This window comes from Magnolia sinica, chromosome 14, assembly GCF_029962835.1.
Source record: "Magnolia sinica isolate HGM2019 chromosome 14, MsV1, whole genome shotgun sequence".
NCBI lineage: Eukaryota > Viridiplantae > Streptophyta > Magnoliopsida > Magnoliales > Magnoliaceae > Magnolia > Magnolia sinica.
In genome coordinates this window covers 58,549,457-58,570,100 of record NC_080586.1, presented here as the reverse complement: position 1 = coordinate 58,570,100, position 20,644 = coordinate 58,549,457, and positions in this window count along the sequence as shown.

Sequence of the window (20,644 nt, the reverse complement as noted above, 5' to 3'; positions counted from 1 at the left end):
AAATTTGTCTAAAGCAAACACTATGACTAAGAGTTCCTTTTTCTTAATAGAGTAGTTCACTTGAGCAGGATTTAAAGTTCTACTTGTGTAGTGTATAAGTAATGCCCCGAGTTTTCGGAACTGGAATATATGACTCGTCCTTCAAAAACTCGAGTGTTAACCTTTAAAGATAGTCAAATATATGTTTTTTTTTCTTTTTCTTTTAGAGTTAGCAGTTTAGTGGAAGATGACAAATCAAACATAAAGGAAAGTTTGTATTTACATTCAGAATATACAAGCGGCTGCTCATAATGACTTATACAAACCAATGTCTTTATATTAACAAATATAAGAATTTCACAATTTACACATGAGAATTAATAAAATGCATATATATTTGAGCCACAAGATCATGCAACTTTTCTTGGTAGATAGAGCCATACATCCCTAATAATCATACCCTGCTCTTTATTAATCTAAACATAAATATCTTTTAAACTACCTATATTACCTGTATGGTTATATATTCGATGAATGAGTGGCCAACTCAGTGTGAATTCCCCTCAAGATTACACACCGCTGCATTAGTCAAGCATAGTTTAAAAACAACAAGGAATTCAAAATAATATATGATGCAGTCTTATTTAAATGCATGGATGTGTGAATGCACATCGACCTAGGGATGCTCATCCAATCAGACTTGGGCTCGTCACCCATGCATATGACTAGTCACCAACATAGGATATCATGTACAACATAATGACCAAGCCATCGTACATCATATACCTGGGTCAATATTCGATGGTTTAGGAGCTAGCTAAACGATACCATACTAAGGCTTAAAGGGCATATGATACAACATCAAGAATTAACTACCCGTCATCGCTCGAATGCCATGAATACATGATTAGTCAAACCATTATTATTCCAGTTACAACCAGCCAATTTAAGAAAGCTTAAAGGTCACTACGGGGGGCTCGCCCCCTAGCGTAGGCCGATAGCTTAGGCATAGTGTCCCATACCACCATCCCCAGCTCATGAGACTCCCACATTAGGATGTTTAATGGAAGCCCATAGATTAGTGGCCAATCAAATTTCAATATGTGAAACTCACCATCACATGGTTATATGGGAATGAACCATCGAAGCCACACAGGGCAAATATCAAATCTTGGGACAAAAACAAGTCGGAGCGGTAAAAGGTCGTACAAAGTAAATATCAAATCGAAATGGTAGGGCAACGTTAAATTAGGGCGGTAAAGAATTCATTCCAAAGTCATGTAGGCGAAACAACCCATGGATGGTAAACCCACGTTAACATTTCACCACCAAAGATAACCTCCAAGTCGAGGGTCCATTTCTAACACATTCCGTCTCGTTACACCTTAAGTGTGGGGTCACATACATAAGTGGAGTTCGTCCACTAGTTGATGTAGTGAATTGGATTCTATAAGCAACTTACAAACAATTCATTGACATGTGAAGGTGTATGGATACAACATGTAAGATATATGTTCACATTAAGTTTATAAATAGATCATAAACAAAACATATAAGTTATCAATTAGAATTTGGATGGAAGCCAATGCACAAGTGACTATTGCATGTGAGTATGATGTACAAGCTATCAATTATAATTTCAAATGTAAACAATCTCTTAGGAATTGATAACAGATGTAAGTGATCATAAGTTATAAGAAAACGTTTGTATTTCTATTAAAAACTATTCCTTAGGCTAACTTGGTAATGGAAAGCTTAAGGGGAAGAAGTCATCACCTTATGTGTTAAATCACCTGCACTGATGTTGGTAGAAAGCGCGTGTGTCATTAGACCCAGATCCTCAAATGGAAGTTAGACGTGCCCCAACTCAATGTCCAGAGAGTTAACTCAGGAGGATGAGTAGAGACAATGACCCAATTCTACCGAGTCGACCCGCCTGTGACTTGAACACAACTCACACACACACACATATCTCTCTCTCTCTCTCTCTCTCTCTCTCTCTCTCTCTCTTCTTATGTCCTCTCTTCTTGTCCCTCATGCAAGTCCAGCCCTATTTGGACTCGGCATAGACTCTAAAACTCAGTTCGACTTGGGACACGATAATGAGTCAAGCTCCTAGACTCGACCCAACGATCGCACTACCCCTTACTACTCTCTTTTCTCCTCTCTACATAACCAAACGATTTTGGACTTAGCCAAACCCATACCTAACTCGGGCTAACTCAGTGGATTTTAGTCGAGTTGACTTGGCAACAACCCACAATCCAAACTCTTAACCTTCTCACTTTCCCTCACTTCTTTTCTCTTCCTCTCTTTCCTTGGACTTTCCCAAAATCGGGAATGGACCAAACTTGACCTGCTGGACTCGGTTCCAGCTGAGTTGACTCAGCAACAACCAAGGCTACACCTCCCTCCCTCCCTCCCTCTCTCTCTCTCGTTTCTTTTTTCCCTCTTCTTTCTTTCCCTCACTCTCCTACTGGACCAGGTGGTGCTTGGACTTGACCCAAACCAAACCCAACCTGGCTGGCTTGACCCAGCAACTCGGGTAGTTGCACCGGTGACTCGGTTGGGTCGAGTTTGGTGCAACATGCACACACACACACACATACACACACACACACACACACACACTCTCTCTCTCTCTCTCTCTCTCTCTTCATCTTCTTCTCTCTCTTCCTTTCCCCCCTTTTTTTTCTTTGCTCCATCTAGTAACTCCAGGACCAGACCTGAGCCTAAGTCGAGCTTGACTCGGCTGTGTTGGGTTGGTGTAATAGCCACCAGCCCACTCTCTCTTCCTCTCTTTCTTCCTCTTCCATGCCCTCTCTTCTATCATCCTCACCTCTCTTTTTTTTCTCACTAGAACTCCAGCCGGACCTAGAGTAGACATGATCCAACCAACTCATGTTGGCTCGACCCGAACTCGAACTTGAACTGGGCTCGGTTCGAGCTGGTGCAGTAATGCACCTATCCTCTCACTTTCTCTCTCTCTTGCTTTCTCTCCTTCTTTTCCTTCAACTAGGGCTAGCTGGACCTCCACTCAACCAGATCTTGCCCCGACTCGAGGTGCCTTGGTGTGGCTCGAACGGGGAAGAAGGAGGTGGCCATTAATGATGCCCTTGAAACTGATGCTTCCTCCTCCGATCTGCCTCTTGTAGATGGTCTGTATAGACCCTAGAAAGCTTGCAGACAAGCTTCATTGAAGCTAGGAGGAGGTTGGGTTGGTGGGTTCGAAGGCAGAAGTGATAGGTAGATTTTCGAGGGCAGCCTCCTTGAAAGGATGAGGAGACCTTGTTGCTTGATCCTCTCCCCTTTATTTGCTTGCCCTAGCTCCCAGAACCGTTAGATTAATGACAAGTGGTTTGGATTTGTTTTGGCTAAAACCGCCTCTAAATACGGCTTGTAAGTGAGAAAACTAGCCGTTGTTTTGTTTAGCCACGAGTGAAAGAAACCATAGCTGGGAGGGTTGCGATGTAACCAAGTGGAGGGCTGAGATCGCACGAATCTCCCTCACGGGGATCACTAGCGTGGCAGCCAGACGTGCATTCCATTTTTGAAAGACACTGTGTGTGCAGGCCTTGTTTGCATCAATAACTGTGTGCATGCACACGAGCTCCAAGGCACAGGATTAGGTGGGGTTTGGTCAGAACTCGCGTCCGCACTAGATGGACGGTTCCGATCTAGCTGTTGGCTATGATGGTGGGCCATAAACCAAGCGCCAGTGGTAGCTCGTTCAAATGCCCTACGAGCGGTAAAAAGAAAAAGAAAGGAGAATTCTCTTCTTTCTCGGCTAGCCATCGGGTGAAACCCACTTGACCAATACCATGGATATGGTGCACAGTGAGTGCACCACCCATAGTGCCCACTCAATGCTTGTGTGGGGTCCACCGTGATGCTTACATGAAATCCACACCGTCCACTTGATTCATTGACCTATATAAGGCCATGAGCTCAAGAATGGGGTTGGCCTAAATCTTAAGTGGGCCATACTCTTAAATTTATAGTTCTAATGGTGGATTTTCGTCGATCTAATGGTTGGATCATTCTGAATTTGAATATCAGCGGTTAAACTGGTCCTAGAAACCACTTAGTTGAGAATTAATGGTTGTGTTAGGGAATAGATAACCTAATATGCATTTAGAATGTTGAATATTATTATTACTATCATTTATATATATTACCATTATCTTATTTTATTTTCCTTTAAATCATTGTTGTGGGTCATGCCCATTCATTCATTCATTCACTCAGCACCCATAGAGCTTGGACAAAAAAAGAAGAAGATTATTTTAGGTTGTAAGTGGGCCATAGTTCATTTTAAATTAATGGTTAGATTTAAAAATTCAATGTCTCGAATATTGAAACTAAGTGATGGTCACCCTACGGGAAATTGGGATCTTAATGGATGGTTAGGTGTGATCTAGGAGTTGAATATGAACCCGGATAATTTGATTTACATTTTTGAACTATGGGCCTTACAATGAAACATTGTAAACCTGATGAAAGGTGTATCTACTAATCCAGACTTCCAAATCGAAGATGAATGGTTTAATTATTCTATCGAAGCGATTGAGATTAAAATAGATGTTTCTGAGATTATGATGAATTATTTTGAAAATCAATTGGATGGATGGCTTGTTATGTGAATGAAAGTTGTGCTAGACGGTTGAGATGGAAAGATTGAGAGTTGCCAAATGATGACATATAAGGTAAGTTATGTGTGTTCCCACACACGTGTAAATTAAATAAGATCTCCATGGTGAGACCCGAGTATTGAAAAGTATGGGGTGTTACAATCTATCCCTCTTAAAGAGAATTTCGTCCCCAAAATTCAACACTTCTAATATGATTGTGAATGATAATCGATCTTACGGTGTCCCTTGTGCGTGCACTAGTTTTCCTACTAAGTTTATATGCATACGCCAGTACACACAACCAATCACTAGAACAAGGGTCATTCTAGACTACCTCCCTTAAAAAGAATTCTCCATCAAAATTTTAGTAATGTACTTCTCAATTTTTAACACTATCTTACTGGTGTACCCTATATCGCATCTATCCAAGCGTGCCATCATAACTTAGACTCAAACAGGTCATAGTTAAAGTTTTACCAAACTCTCATACTGCCATTCTAATAAATTAGTCAGTGTATATGCCTAAGTGTGAAATCTCAACAAGTTATATACTAATCTACCACAACCCTTAAGCCTTTAGTCTAGCAAATTAACTAATGCATTTAGGTTCCACTAAAGGTTAGAAATCTTTTAAGTATTAACTGGAACTAGGGAATCATTCTAATGCTCGTCAACATCAGGATTTCTAATAACACTTATTAAGATTATAAGTTCATTTGGGTGGCTAATAACAATATCTTATCTTTCCTTTTATTTTCTTTTACCTTTAACGATAGTTCCCCACTATCTAAAGTACGACACAATTATCTAGTTTCCAGTGTTCGAGCTGTCACGAATAGATGGTTATAGTGGGTTTGAGCTCGATACATCAATCCTTAGCCTATGTAGAAAAAGGATTTACTGGTATCAATTCATAATCCCGTTAAATTTCGATCTTCTACCTGATCAAGTTATTGAGATCATTACAATTTTTTAGGATATGGAATTTGGATCAAACAACGCAACTTCGCTTAAATATGGTTTCATCAACCCATGATGCCAATTATTCTAGACTCCTGGGGAATATTAAGTAATCTTCTATTTTCACAACAGATAATTTACGTGGCCCATTACGCTTTCATTGTGCACTCTGATCATTTAAGTGCGATGTAAAAAATAATAATTTTAGGACCAGGATTTCCTACATGAAATCTGAGTTTAAAAGTTGCCAAGCTCACCTAGGATTTCAAATCTAGTCTTGATATACTCAGCCTAGGGTTGAAAGTTTACCTAAAAGTTATACAAATTTTCCTCTAATTAATTTTACTTGTTAGAATTTGTGGGAAATATTATTCCTAAGTAAAGAGATGTATTAGGAAATTCAAATTACGATTCTTAGTTCAATTCCTTAAGTTTAGGAAGTACTTATGTTTAATCTAATGTAGAATATGGTGGGTAAGGAAAATTCTTATGATGCCTAAGTCTCTTCTATTTGTCGAATGTTATGATAATGTTGTTTCTAGCTAAGAAATTTTAGAAAAGTTCAAATTCTAAATTTCTAAGGATTGTTTTTATTCGATCCCAAATACACCATAGTAGGTATTTGCCTTCCCACCATACATGAGTTTAATTTCTAAGTTCAAACAAAAATTCTGGTAGTTTTCAAGGGAACTAAAGTTTTATTTCTACGTTCTAAGGTGATCCAAACAATGTGTTAGAGAACTTAAAATTTGAATCTCTATATCCTCAATTTCTCCCAACTCCAAGGGATTTTTTTTTAACTTAAGTTTGAATGGTTAATCTAACGATTCTTAGGGTAATCTAAGTTTGGGTCTCTACGTTCTTAATTATTTTTCTAAGTATAAGAGAGATTCACCTAAGTTCAAATCTTTAATTTCAAACATCATATCTTGAGACAATTAAGGTTTGTATAAGATCATTTCCTCAAGGCCTGGTTTGTCCAAACTATGCTCTGATATCAACTGTAACGCCCCGAGTTTTCGAAACCTGAGTATATGACTCATCCTCCAAAAACCCGAGTGTTAACCTTTAAAGATAGTCAAATTCAAGTTTTTTTTTTCTTTTCTTTTTCTTTCAGAGTTAGCAGATTAGTGGAAGATGGATAAATCAAACATAAAGGAAAGTTTGTATTTACATTCAGAATATACGATTGGCTGCCCGTAATGACTTACGCAAATCAATGTCTCTATATTAACAAATACAAGAATTTCATAATTTACACATGAGAATTAATGTAATGACCCGGGAAATTTTGTGCTAATCTTTCCTTAGTCGTTGTTTTGGGGGTAATTAGCACTATACTCGATTGCTTATGAAATCTGCATCAATCACTTTAAATTCGATCTGCATGATTCAAAACTTGTAGATTAGTTAGCGCTATGTTACTTTGAAATCTGGGATTCATCGCTAAATCCAGTTGTTCTTGGGAATTTTTGGAAGATATGGATCGGACCTGGACAGCGCGTCGAAAGTCCGATAGCGATGATCTTAGGCTATTGCTGTCACCATGTTGGGCTTGACCATCACCTCAAAAATCAAGTCCATGTGATGTTCTGGGTCGATTTGATTGAGTTCAGAGTGAAGAGTGTGAGAACGGTTGGAAATTTAATAAGATTTTATGAAATCTGAGTCGTGTCGCTTGCGCGATGATTTTAAGCAATCTGACCGTTGGATTCTAACCCAATTTCACCCTCTGATCAGGAAAGGTGGCCCAGGCATGTCCTTGTGCTTGTGGACCTGATCAAGATTCTGTGACCGTTGAATTGAGTGTGGTCTGCCATGGTTGATCTGAAGATTCGGTCGGTACGAAAACTCAGCTTGACCTAGATCCATGATCAGTGAGCTTAAGTCCGACCTTTCGTGGTTATAGGCCCACCGAAAGTGCTTTGTTGGATCGTGAGAGGCCGATTTTGGTTATACTCTAAGTATACCTTGGCCCTGGGGTTATTTTCATCAATGTTAGGCCTATTTATAGACCTTAAAACCCTAGCTCTCTTTTCCATATGAATTTTCTAACCTTACCTAAGAAAGAGAGTGGAAAAGAGAGAGAAATTGAGAGAGAAGTTGGTGAATCATCTTAGATTCTTTCTTGTTCTTCTTCATCCTTGAACCTTCACTTTAGAATCGTTATTCCGGCGATTTTGAGTTCATCTTTGGGTAAGTTAATCTAACCCTAATCTGTCTTAGTGCTTAGAATAGTCTTGGTGTTGTTTTATCTCATTTCTATTCTTACTTTAGGATTTTCCATCGCCGTTGACGAAGACATATCATCTAAAATCAGTTCGGTGTTCTTTTCTGGATTAAGGTGCGGACTTTAATCGTATAGGTTATGGTTTTCAAGGCTTTCAATGCCAATGAATGGTTTATTCTTGCTATGGATGAGTTTTCACATGCCAAATGTTATGTTTATTCTGCGTTCTTGATGTGCATGTGTTATATTGAGATTTGTGTATTCCATGTGTATGTATAAAGTATCGTATGCGTATAAAATATGAACATGTGATTGCCATGATTAATTGTCGTGTACTTATGCTAATGGTATGTGCGACAACTCCTTGGCAAAAGGAATTGTCCAAATGTGTGTATTTCAACATACGTCATGTATGTTGTATTGTGTATTCTAAGTGTTTGTAGAAATGCCTGAATGAACTAAAGTGTGATATATTGACCTGATTGCGGGTGTCGAGAAGCGATTCTCAACACTCTTACTATTGTGTATGACTTCCTACATGCAAGCCTTATTCCTTGTTGTTTAAGTTCAAGCTTTACTTATGCTTACATTAATGTTAAGTTGTTATCCTTCCAGTACTCATATGCTACATGACTTGAGTTGTTGTTCCATTACTATTCTAAATGGTGGATATGAATATCTGTTGTAGTGTAATGTGTTTGGGACTATAAATAGTCCAGGAAATCAGTAATCAGCCTTATGATCGTGGCTGAGATTGCTTTCGCCACGTAGGACGTGATTAGACGAACCCAAGCCGTATTAGAGTTGTCGGCAGTGGTTTGGCCACGCGGAGTGTTTGCGCACTCTATGTCATTCAACTCAACGTGCGCTCGTGCTAGTCGAGTTCGTCAAGTAACCCGATTGTCCGATGTATGTTTACCATGTATGAACGCTACTGTATAAATCTAGGGTACCGAACTTACCAATGAAATCCTATTAACCATGGTACCTTGAACCGCTAAGACTCATGAGCCGGACATGGCGGTATGGGACACCGTGGTCGTACTATCGGCCTACGCTGGGGTGACGAGCCTTCCCGTAGCTTGAGCCGATTATGGTGATATGGGACACTATATTTGTGCTGTCGGCCTACATTGATTGGTGACGAGCCCTTTGTAGTGACCTCGAGCATGCCTCGATACCGCATTGAGGTAACGAGCCTTAGTGTAGTAACGATGGTATGATAGGCGTGCATTGATTGGTGATGAGCCCTTTGCAACGACCTAAAACCATATGATCGTATGAGATGTTTAGGACTGACAACCCTAGAATGGATCACTGTTTGGATGGTGATATGAGGAAGGTACCTTAGCTTCCCAATCTTGCTGTATGAAAAGGACTAATAACAACTTAGTAATCATGTTCATGCACCGCATTTGCATGTGCTTTGTAGACGTGGCGCACTTTGAGGCGATGTCATGCGTAACATAAGATGAAGACGCTGAGGGTGCACGCGTGAGGGCACGCATCATTCTGCATACATCCTTGCATTAACAAGAGTACTTAGGACCTGCTTAATTGTTCTACTTTATCATTACTACTTGATTGAACTGATAACCTGTTAACCTTTGCTTTATTGTTCCACTGAGTTGATCACTCACTGCCACGTTCTGGGGCGGTGTTAAACACCCACCAGACTCTGTCTTAGGTTTTGATGTTGCAGATGTTGATGCGACTCCTGAGGCAGATCGGGAGATGGATGATGATGAGGCTGTTTTCTCTCTTATGCAGTTTTCAGACGAGTTCTAGTGAGCCTTGTTTTGATGCGTGGGATGCTGGGACTTCTTTTGGGTTTTAAATGATGTAATTTGATACTTGTAATTTTGATAGTAACACTTGTCATACGACCTGGTATGTGTATGTATTTCAGGGATTCGCACATGTACACATATATATATTTCTTTAAGTCTTCCGCTTGCTTTCTTCACTTATCCCTGAATTATATCTGCACTTTGGCTTAATCTATTCCATGTTTATGCACTGATACAGTCAACATACATCCATCATTAAATATGTTGCATAAGTGATATTTTGGAACTCGGGAGCTGAGTTATGCTCGACCCCCGAATTTCAGGGCATTACAATTAATAAAATGCATATATATTTGAGCCGCAAGATCATGCAGCTTCTCTTGGCAGATACACCATGCATCCTTGGTAATCGTACCCTGCTCTTTATCAATCTGAACATGAATATCTTTTAAACTACCTGTATTACCTGTATGGTTATATATTCGATGAATGAGTGGCCAACTCAGTGTGAATTTTTCTCAAGATTACACATCGCCGCATTTGTCAAGCATAGTTTAAAAACAACAAAGCATTCAAAACCATACATGATGCAGTCTTATTTAAATGCATGGATGCGTGAATGCTCAAAGGGCACTACGGGTGGCTCATCACCTAGCGTAGGCCGATAGCTCGGGCATAGTGTCCCATACCACCATTCCCGACTCATGAGACTTCCACATTATGATGTTTAATGGAAGCCCAGAGACTAGTGGCCAATCAAATTTCAATATGTGGAACTTACCATCACATGGTTATATGAGAATGAACCATTGAAGCCATGTAGGGCAAATATCAAATCTTGGGACAGAAACAAGTCGGAGTGGTAAAAGGTCGTACAAAGTAAATAATAAATTAAAATGGTAGGGCAATGTTAAATCAGGGTGGTAAAGAATTCATTCCCAAGGCCACGTAGGCGAAACAACCCATGGATGGTAAACCCACGTTAACATTTCACCACCAAAGATAACCTCCAAGTCGAGGGTCCATTTCTAACACATTTCGCCTCGTTACACCCTAAGTGTGGGCTCACATACATAAGTGGAGTTCTTCCACTAGTTGATGTAGTGAATTGGATTCTATATGCGACTAACAAAAAATTCATTGACATGTGAAGGTGTATGGATACAACATGCAAGATATAAGTCCACATTAAGTTTATAAATAGATCATAAACAAAACATATAAGTTATCAATTGGAATTTGGATGGAAGCTAATGCACAAGTGACTATTACATGTGAGTATGATGTACAAGCTATCAGTTATAATTTCAAATGTAAGCAATCTCTTAGGAATTGATAACATATTTAAGTGATTATTATAAGATAACATTTGTATTTCTATTGAAAACTATTCCTTAGGCTAACTTGGTAATGGAAAGCTTAAGGGGAAGAAGTCATCACATTATGTGTTAAATCACCTGCACTGATGTTGGTAGAAAGCGCGTGCGCCATTAGACCCGAATCTTCAAATGGAAGTTGGACGTGCCCCAACTCAATGTTCAGTGAGTTAACTCAGGAGGATGAGTAGATACAACGACCCGATTCTACCGAGTCGACCTGACTGTGACTCAAACACAACTCACATATCTCTCTCTCTCTCTCTCTCTCTCTCTCTCTTCTTATTTCCTCTCTTCTTGTACATCATGCAAGTCCAGCCCTATTTGGACTCAGCTCAGACTCTAAAACTCAGCTTGACTTGGGACACAATAACGAGTCAAGCTCCTATACTCGACCCAACGAGCACACTACCGCCTACTTCTCTCATTTCTCCTCTCTACATAAGCACACGATTTTGGACTTAGCCAAACCCATACCCAACTCGAGCCAACTCGGTGGATTTTATCTGAGTTAACTCAGCAACAACTCACAATCCAAACTCTTAACCTTCTCACTTTCCCTCACTTCTTTTCTTTTCCTCGCTTTCCTTGGACTGTCCCAAAATTGGGAATGGACCAAACTCAACCAGCTGGACTCGGTTCCAGCCGAGTTAACTTAGTAGCAACCAAGGCTCAACCTCCCTCCCTTCCTCTCTCTCTCTCTCTCATTTCTCTTTTCCCTCTTCTTTCTTTCCCTCACTCTCCTACTGGACTAGGTGGGGCTTGGACTTGACCCAAACCTAACCTAACCTAGATCGCTTGATCCAGCAACTCGGGTAGTTGCACCAGTGACTCGGTTGGGTCGAGTTTGGTGCAACATGCACACACACACACACACACACACACACACACACACACACTCTCTCTCTCTCTCTCTCTCTCTTCATCTTCTTCTCTTCCTTTCCCCCCTTTTTTTTCTCTGCTCCGTCCAGTAACTCCTGGACCAGACCTGAGCCTAAGTCGAGCTTGACTCGGCTGGGTTGGGTTAGTGCAACATCCACTAGCCCACTCTCTCTTCCTCTCTTTCTTCCTCTTCCATGCCCTCTCTTTTATCTTCCTCACCTCTCTTTTCTTCTCACTAAAACTCCAGCCAGACCTGGAGTAGACATCACCCAACCAACCCATGTTGGCTCGACCCGAACTCAAACTTGAATTGGGCTCGGTTCAAGCTAGTGCAGTAACGCACCTACCCTCTGACTTTCTTTCTCTCTTCCTTTCTCTCCTTCTTTTCCTTCAATTAAGGCCAGTTGGACCTCTAGTCGACCAGATCTCGCCCCGACTCGAGGTTCCTTGGTGCGGCTCGAACAGGGAAGAAGGAGGTGGCCATTAATGACGCCCTCGAAACCAATGCTTCCTCCTCCAATCTGCCTCTTGCAGACGGTCCGTATGGACCCTAGAAAGCTTGTAGACAAGCTTCATTGAAGCTAGAGGAGGTTGGGCTAGTGGGTTCGAAGGAAGAAGTGATAGGTAGATTTTTGAGTGCAGCCTCCTTGAAAGGATGAGGAGACCTTATTGCTCAATCCTCTCCCCTTTATTTTCTTGCCCTAGCTCCTAGAACTGTCAGATTAATGACAAGCAGTTTGGATTTGTTCTGGCTGAAACCGCCTCCAAATACGGCTGGTAAGAGAGAAAACTGGCCATTATTTTGTTTAGCCATGAGTGAAAGAAACCCTAACTAGGAGGGTTACGATGTAACCAAGTGGAGGGATGAGATCACACGAATCTCCCTCATGGGGATCGCCGACGTGGCAACTAGACGTGCATTTCATTTTTGGAAGACGCTGTGTGGGCAGGCTCTATTTGCATCAATAACTGTGTGCACGTACACGAGCTTCAAGGCAAAGGATTAGGTGGGGTTTGGTCAGAACTCGCGTCTGTAACAGATGGAAAGTTTCGATCTAGCTGCTGGCCATGATGGTGGGCCACAAACCAAGCGCTAGTGGCAGCTCATTTGAACGCTCTACGGGAGGGAAAAAGAAAATGAAAGGAGAACTCTCCTTTCTTGGCTAGCCATTGGGTCAAACCCGCTTGACCAATTCCATGGATATGGTGCACAGTGAGTGCCCCACCCATAATGCCCACTCAACGCCTATGTGGGGTCTATCGTGATGCTTACATGAAATCCACATCGTCCATTCAATTCATTGACCTATATAAGGCTATGAGCTCAAGAATGGGGCTGACCTAAATCTTAAGTGGGCCATACTTTTAAATTACTATCATTAACCATTATCTTATTTTATTTTCCTCTAAATTGTTGTTGTGGGTCATGCCCATTCATTCATTCATTCACTCAGCACCCATAGAGCTTGGATAAAAAAATATATTATTTTAAGTTGTAAGTGGACCATAGTTCATTTTAAATAAATGGTTAGATTAAAAAATTCAATGTCTCGAATATTGAAAGTAAGTGGCGGTCACCCTATGGGAAATTGGGATCCTAATGGATGGTTAGGTATGATCTGGGTGTTGAATATGAATCCAAATAATTTGATTTGCGCTTTCGAACTATGGGCCTTACAATGAAACATTGTAAACCTGATGAAAGGTTGATCTACTAATCCGGACTTCCAAATCTAAGATGAATGGTTTAATTGGTCTATTGAAGTGATTGAGATATTAAAATAAATGTTTATGAGATTATGATGGATTATTTTGAAAATTAATTGGATGGATGGCTTGTTATGTGAATGAAGGTTGTGCTAGACAGTTGAGATGGAAAGATTGAGAGTTACCGAATGATGACCTGTAAGGTAAGTTACGTGTGTTCCCACACACGCGTAAATTAAATCAGATCTCCATGGTGACACTCGAGTATTGAAAAGTACGGGGTGTTACAGTATAATAATGGGCTTCTTCTCTTTTCTCTGGCCTAACACCGCCCCAAGAGCATAGTCGGACATATCACACATAATCTCAAAAGGAAGGTTCCAGTCTGGCAGCTGCATGATCGGTGCGGTGGTTAACATGCTCTTGAGCTTAGAAAAAGCTTCTTGACATTGCTCAGTCCACTCGGATAGTACATTCTTTTAAAGTAGATTGCATAAAGGACGAGAGAGGTGACTAAAGTCTTTTATGAATCTTCTGTAAAATCCAGCATGTCCTAAGAAGGATCGCACGTCTCGTATATTCTTGGGTGGAGGTAAGTTAGAGATAAGATCAATCTTAGCCTTATCTACCTCAATTCATTTGAACGAGATGATATGTCCAAGGACAATTCCCTTACGAGCAATGAAATGATACTTCTCCTAATTTAGTACCAAGTTCTTTTCCTCACATCGCTTCAGCATATTTTTAAAATTTTCCAAACATTTGCTAAAGGATGGACCAAAGACCAAGAAGTCATCCATAAAGACCTCGAAGTATTGCCCCACCATATCAGAAAAAATATTCAACATGCATCGCTGAAAAGTGAGGAGGCATTACATAGTCCGAATGGTATTCTTCAGTAAGCAAAGGTGTTGTAAGGACATGTAAATGTTGTCTTTTCCTGTTCTTCAAGGGCTATCTCGATCTGATTGTAGCCTAAATATTCGTCAAGAAAACAGTAATAGGAATGACTAGGTAGCTTTTCCAAAATTTGATCGATGAAAGATAAAGGAAAGTGGTCATTCTTTGTGACAGTATTCAATTTCCTGTAGTCAATGCACATTCTCCAACCAGCAGTAACTCTAGTTGGTACCAGTTCGTTATTGGCATTAGCTACGATGGTGATTTTGAACTTCTTAGGAACTACCTGAGTTGGACTCACCCATTGGCTATCGGATATAGTGTATATAATACCCATATCCAATAGCTTAAGAACCTCAGCGTTAACCATTTCCTTCATGTTTAGATTTAATCTACACTGTGGTTGTCGGGAGGTCTTCGCATTATCCTCAAGATGAATGCAGTGAGTACAAATCAAAGGGTCAATTCCCTTGAGGTCCACAATCGACCATCCAAGGGCTCCTTTGTGCTCAATGAGAGTAGAGATGAGCATACTCTCCCGTTCTTACTCAAGGTGGGAAGAGATCACCACTAGGTATGTCTCATCTTAACCTAAATAGACATATTTCAAATCAGAGAGTAAATGTTTTAGGTCAAGCTTTGGTGCCTTAAGGTTAGACGGTAGAAGCACTACATCAGTTTGGGGTAATTCTTCAAATTATGACCTCCACAGGTTAACTTCAAGTATCAGCATTGTATCAAGTATGACACCCGTCTTCCCAATCGTATCATCATCCAAATCATGGGAGTGTGCCAAGCACATCTCTAGAGGGTCAGGGGATAAGGTCATCAGAGTTATATCTTCCACGAAAGAATCTATTATGTTAATGTCATGAGTATCGTCATCATCCTCTACCTGAAAAAGATGTTGAGCTCTAATGTCATATTTTCGAAAGATAGATTTATGACTCCATTCCTGCAATTAATGATTGCATTTGATGTAGCAAGGAATGGGCGACTAAGGATGATAAGAATTTGAGTGCTCATGTCTATGATGGATTAAGTGTCCAAGATGATAAAATCTACTGGGTAGTAGAATTTGTCAACCTGGACCAACACATCCTCAATTATCCCTCTCGGCACACAAACTGAGAGATCGACAAGTTGTAATGTGGTCTGGGTGGATTTTAATTGACCTAGACCCAGTTGTTGATAGATCGAGTAAGGAATCAAATTTACGCTTGCTCTTAACTCAAGTAGTGTGTGCTCAATCTGGTAGTTCCCAATTATACAAGGGATGGTTGGGCTATCAGGATCTTTATATTTTTGTGGCACATCTTGCTTTAGAATGACACTAACTTTTTCTGTTAGAAAAATTTTCTTTTTGATGCTTTGCTGCCTTTTGGTCATGCATAGGTCTTTCAGAAATTTAACATATGAAGGAATTTATTTTATAGCATCCAGAAGAGGGATGTTGACCTTCACTTGTTTAAGCACCTCTAGAATATCCTGAGAGTTAGAGAGAGATTTTGGTGCAATCAACTATTGGGGGAATGGAGCAATCGGCTTGCTCTGAGGTTCCGGTTCTAATCCATGTGGAGTAATGCTAGGTCTATCCTCTGTTTCTTCTTCCTGGTCCTTGGACTCTTCAGTCCTTACCGGAATAGATTTGTCAATTATTTTTCCACTCCTAAGAGTGGTGATAGAATTTGGCTTGCTCCATATGATTTGAAGAGCTTGGATCACTTATCTCGTATTGTGGTTTAGGATTGGGAAGAGGCTGGGCTAGAAGTATCCATTTCTCTCCACTCATTAAGCGTGATTCTATCCTTTGCACAGACGATCAAGCATTCCCAAGGCTGATCTAATATCTTGGAATGCTTATGCATTATTCTAATTAAGTAGCTCTTGGTTTTGAATGTGTTTTAGAACCGGGTCCTCTTGAGGTTTCCCTTGATTTAAGAATTGGTTAGGATTCCTTAAGGAGTAGCAGTTTGTTCGTTCCTCCAATTGAAGTTCGGATGATTTCTCCAACTGGGATTGTATCTATTTGAGATGGGTTCACTGAAAGGTCTTTGGTAGTTGTTCACGATATTCGATTGCTTATTCAATACCTCTTGAAAAGTAGGTATTGTTGGACAATTTTCAGTTGAGTGTATATTGCAAGCACAAATATCACAAACAACTTCCTTAGCATTATAGTTCTTAAGTTCCATGGCCTCGAGTCTCCTTATGAGATTAGCTACTTTAGCATTTGTATCATCATCCTCTTTCAAGAAGTATATCTCGCCCTTCTCCTTTGATTGAGTAGGCTTAGATATGGTGCAAGGTCTTGGGGAGATGTCCCATGATTGTGCGGTTTCAGCGAGTTTGTTAAAGTAATCCCAAACTTCGTCAACATTTTTGTTCATGAATTCCCCATTGCACATTGTCTCGATGAATTGGTGCATGGAAGATGTCACTCCATCATAAAAGAAACTTGTTACGCACCACGTTTCAAAACTGTATTGTGGGCATGAACTGACAAGATCCTTGAACTGCTCCCAACTTTGGAAGAATATTTCATCTTCTTTTTGGGCGAAGTTCATGATTAATTTCCTGATGGTGTTCGTCTTATGGTATGAAATTTTTTAATGAACTCCTTCATCATGTTATTCCATGTGCTAATAGATCGTGGATGTAGTGAGTGTAACCATGTCTTAGCTTTTTCTTTTAAGGAGAAAGAAAAGAGTTTCAGCCTGACCGTGTCCTCAGACACGTTAGGAAAATATAAAGTGTCTATAATCTCATCAAAATCTTTCAAGTATATATATGGACTTTCAAATTCAAGTCTAAGGAACTTTGGATGGAGTTAGATCACTCCTAGCTTGATATCCATGTTTCCTGTATTTTCTAGAAAGACCATATAGGAAGGGGTGCTCACCCCCACCGGTTGTAAGTAGTCCCGTAAAGTACAAGGCGGGTGTGCTCGATGCACCTCGTTTTCATCCTGGATTTTCTCAATCCAAGGTTGATGAGGATTTGGAGGTTGATTGGCCGGTTGATTGGCGGCCATAACTTTAGTAACTGATTGGATCTTGAGTGGTGTCTAATCTTGTGATGGATAGATAACCTCTCAACCAATCCTCCTTCACTCAAGAGACGTCCAGTGTTATCACGGACCCACTTGGGTATGAAACACTCTCAGCACTTAATTTCATAATCTAACCTAAACCTTAAAAAAAAAAGAGAGAAATAGAAATCTAGAAATAAAAAGAAAGAGAATTAGAAAAACTTACCAAATTAGAAGTTTCTATATTGGGATCCTGCAGAAGGAAAAAGAAAACAAATTAGTTTCTAAAAAAGAAATAAGAAAGAAAACTAGTTTCTAAAAACAAAGTAGGAAAGTTTCTAATCTTAGAAATAAAACGTAAATTAGTTTCTAAAAACAAATAAAAAAAAACCCTAACATAAAAATAGAAAGTAGAAAAACCCTAATCTTAAACTAATTCCAAAACTAGTTAATCTCAGAAAATGAAATTGTCAGTCCATAGCAATAGCGCCAAAAACTTGTTCACAACCCCAAGTGTAGGGTCGCGATGTAATAATAATCTCGGTGTATGCTGAGGGTCAAATATTGCATATTAGACCCTATTTATTACTTGGTTTTATGCACATGATAATGCTTAATGTTTTATTTTAATCTTGTTTACATTGCAAGGTGAATTAAAGAGCTTGGATTGAAAAGGGTACTAAAAGCATGGATTTGATGCTCAAGAATCACCAAGGCAAGGGATGGATCTTAGGAGACCAAAATTGAAGAATTCACACGCCAAATATCCAAGGAAACGAAGTGATGAAGGAAGAGAATTGAAGAATTGAAGATAAGGAAGCCTGACAATCGTCCTGAATTGAAGATCACAGGGTTCCCACCTTCTGTTTGGTACGAAACCTTATCTCTAGCCTGAGTATTGTAAAGTAACCATAAACATAAAATTGCAGCTCTTAGATCTTTGTGGAAGTGGTCCAACAGAAAGAACGGCCATAAATCACTGATTTGGGACCCACCTGATCTACGGATATACCTCAATTTTAGACTCAAATCCTTAAATTAGATGGGAAATCAAATGGACGATGTAGATTTTACACTACGTCATGATGGGCCACCCAGTTAGAAAGTGCGGGTGCACAAGGAGTGCACACCCGCAGTGCACCAAAGCAGGAAGTCGGTCAAAAGACCTTTGACCCAACTCCCAGCCAAAAACAGAACCTTCCATTTTTCTCCTATTACGAAACCGGACACACCACGTCCTTGCGAACGACTGTGGGCCACCATCATGGCCCATGTGGATGATCCAAACCGTCCATCATGCAGAGGGGCTCGAACCAGTCAGACCCATGTCAACCCCATGCACCCATGCATGCGCACGTGCCTGCTATAGTGGTGATAAGAAGAACGTTCCATAGCGTTCAAAGTAGTTGCAACAGATTTGATTCCTTGGGCCGCACCAAACTCGAGCAAAAACATGGTTCTTGGTCCAAGATTCTGAGGAGAATCCAATGGACGGAGTGAATTTTTCTGTTGACGCTGATCATGGGCCCACCAAACTTCTCAACGCAACAAGATGCACAGAGACGTGCGAATGCATCAACGAACACTGCTTGGCCCACTGTGGGCTGTTGTGCGATTAGGATCAGGGTCGGATTAATAATCTAGACAGTCTAAATGCCGGAAAAGGGGGTTTCGACCCTTCTTATGGAGTCAGAATGAGTGGATTAGATGTTTCCTTCCTCGAAAATCACTTCAAACACATCTCATTTTCGCGTTTTCCCTGCGCAAGAGAGAAGTGCGAAAGCAGAGTCGATTGCCCAACTCCAGCTGATTTATGGACAACACATCTATAAAAGAGGGGTGGGCGTGAAGAATAAGAGAGAGAGAGAGAGTGGGCGTGAAGAATAAGAGAGAGAGAGAGAGAGAGAGAGAGAGAGAGAGAGAGAGAGAGAGAGAGAGAGAGAGAGAGAGAGTTTAGTGGGCTGGCATCAAGAGTTCTTTCTTTCTTCTTCCTTATTTGTTTTTTTTCCCTTAAGAGATCTAGTTCAATCATGTTTATGATTAGATAAGCCTCTTAGCTAGGGCTAAGAGGTGAAGCTTGTAGCGTGATGGGTTATTTTCTATTGCTTTAATTCATGTTGTTGAACTATCTTTGACTTTAGTTTGATTATAAGAAATACTTTTAGTTTTTAATGATTTATTGTGACTTAAATTACAATGAATCTATGATAACTTTGAGTATGTTCTTTTTATTGAGATTGTGATTTTGAGAAATCCTGTTGTTCACCATCGTCCCCTGGGCATGGTTGGATGATGGAATCCTCCCTAACTCTCACAATTCTCTCAGATTGGTTGTGGATTAGTAAATTCTGTTATTTGTTTTGTCTCATGAGCATGGTTTTGTGATGTAATCACTTCTAGTTCTAATACTTTTCATCCATTGAGAACTAGATAAAAAGAAGTTTAGATTTGATTTTTAATGAGATATCTTCCAATTGGATGAAGATGGGACTTCGATTCTAGTTGTGTTTGTGAATCAAGCATGGAACGCCGTGATCTCTACAAGTGGATCCTTGGAAACTCTACTTTTCCACCTTTGAATTTTACAAGTTTTAGTTAAATAGTTTATAATTATTCTCTTAAATTCTCCAGCTTTATATTACATCTTCTTCTAGTTCTAGTTCTAGTTACTTTCAGAAGACACACGAGATTAGTCCCTGTGAATTCGACCTCGGTCTTACTGAGATTATTACTACATCGCGACCCTACACTTGGGGTTGTGAACAAGTTTTTGGCGCTATTACTGGGGACAAATGGTTGCATTTTTTTAAAGATTAGCTAGTTTTGGGATTAGTTTAAGACTAGGTTTTTATATTTTCTAATTGTAGGATTAGGTTTTTCTGTTTGATTTTTAGGAACTAACCTAACTTTCCTGTTTTGTAGGATCTTGATATAGACTTTCTAAATTGGTAACCTCTTTCTAAATTTTTTTTATTTTCTGTTAGGGTTTGTTTTCCATTTTTAGAAACTTTCTAATTATAGGATTTCTTTTAGAAACTAACTTACATTCTAATTTTAGATATAAAAACTTGTTATTTTCTGTTTTTAGAAACTGACTAATTTTGTTTTGTTTTGCAGGATTTTAATTAGGAACTTCTAATTTGGTAACTTCTTTCTAA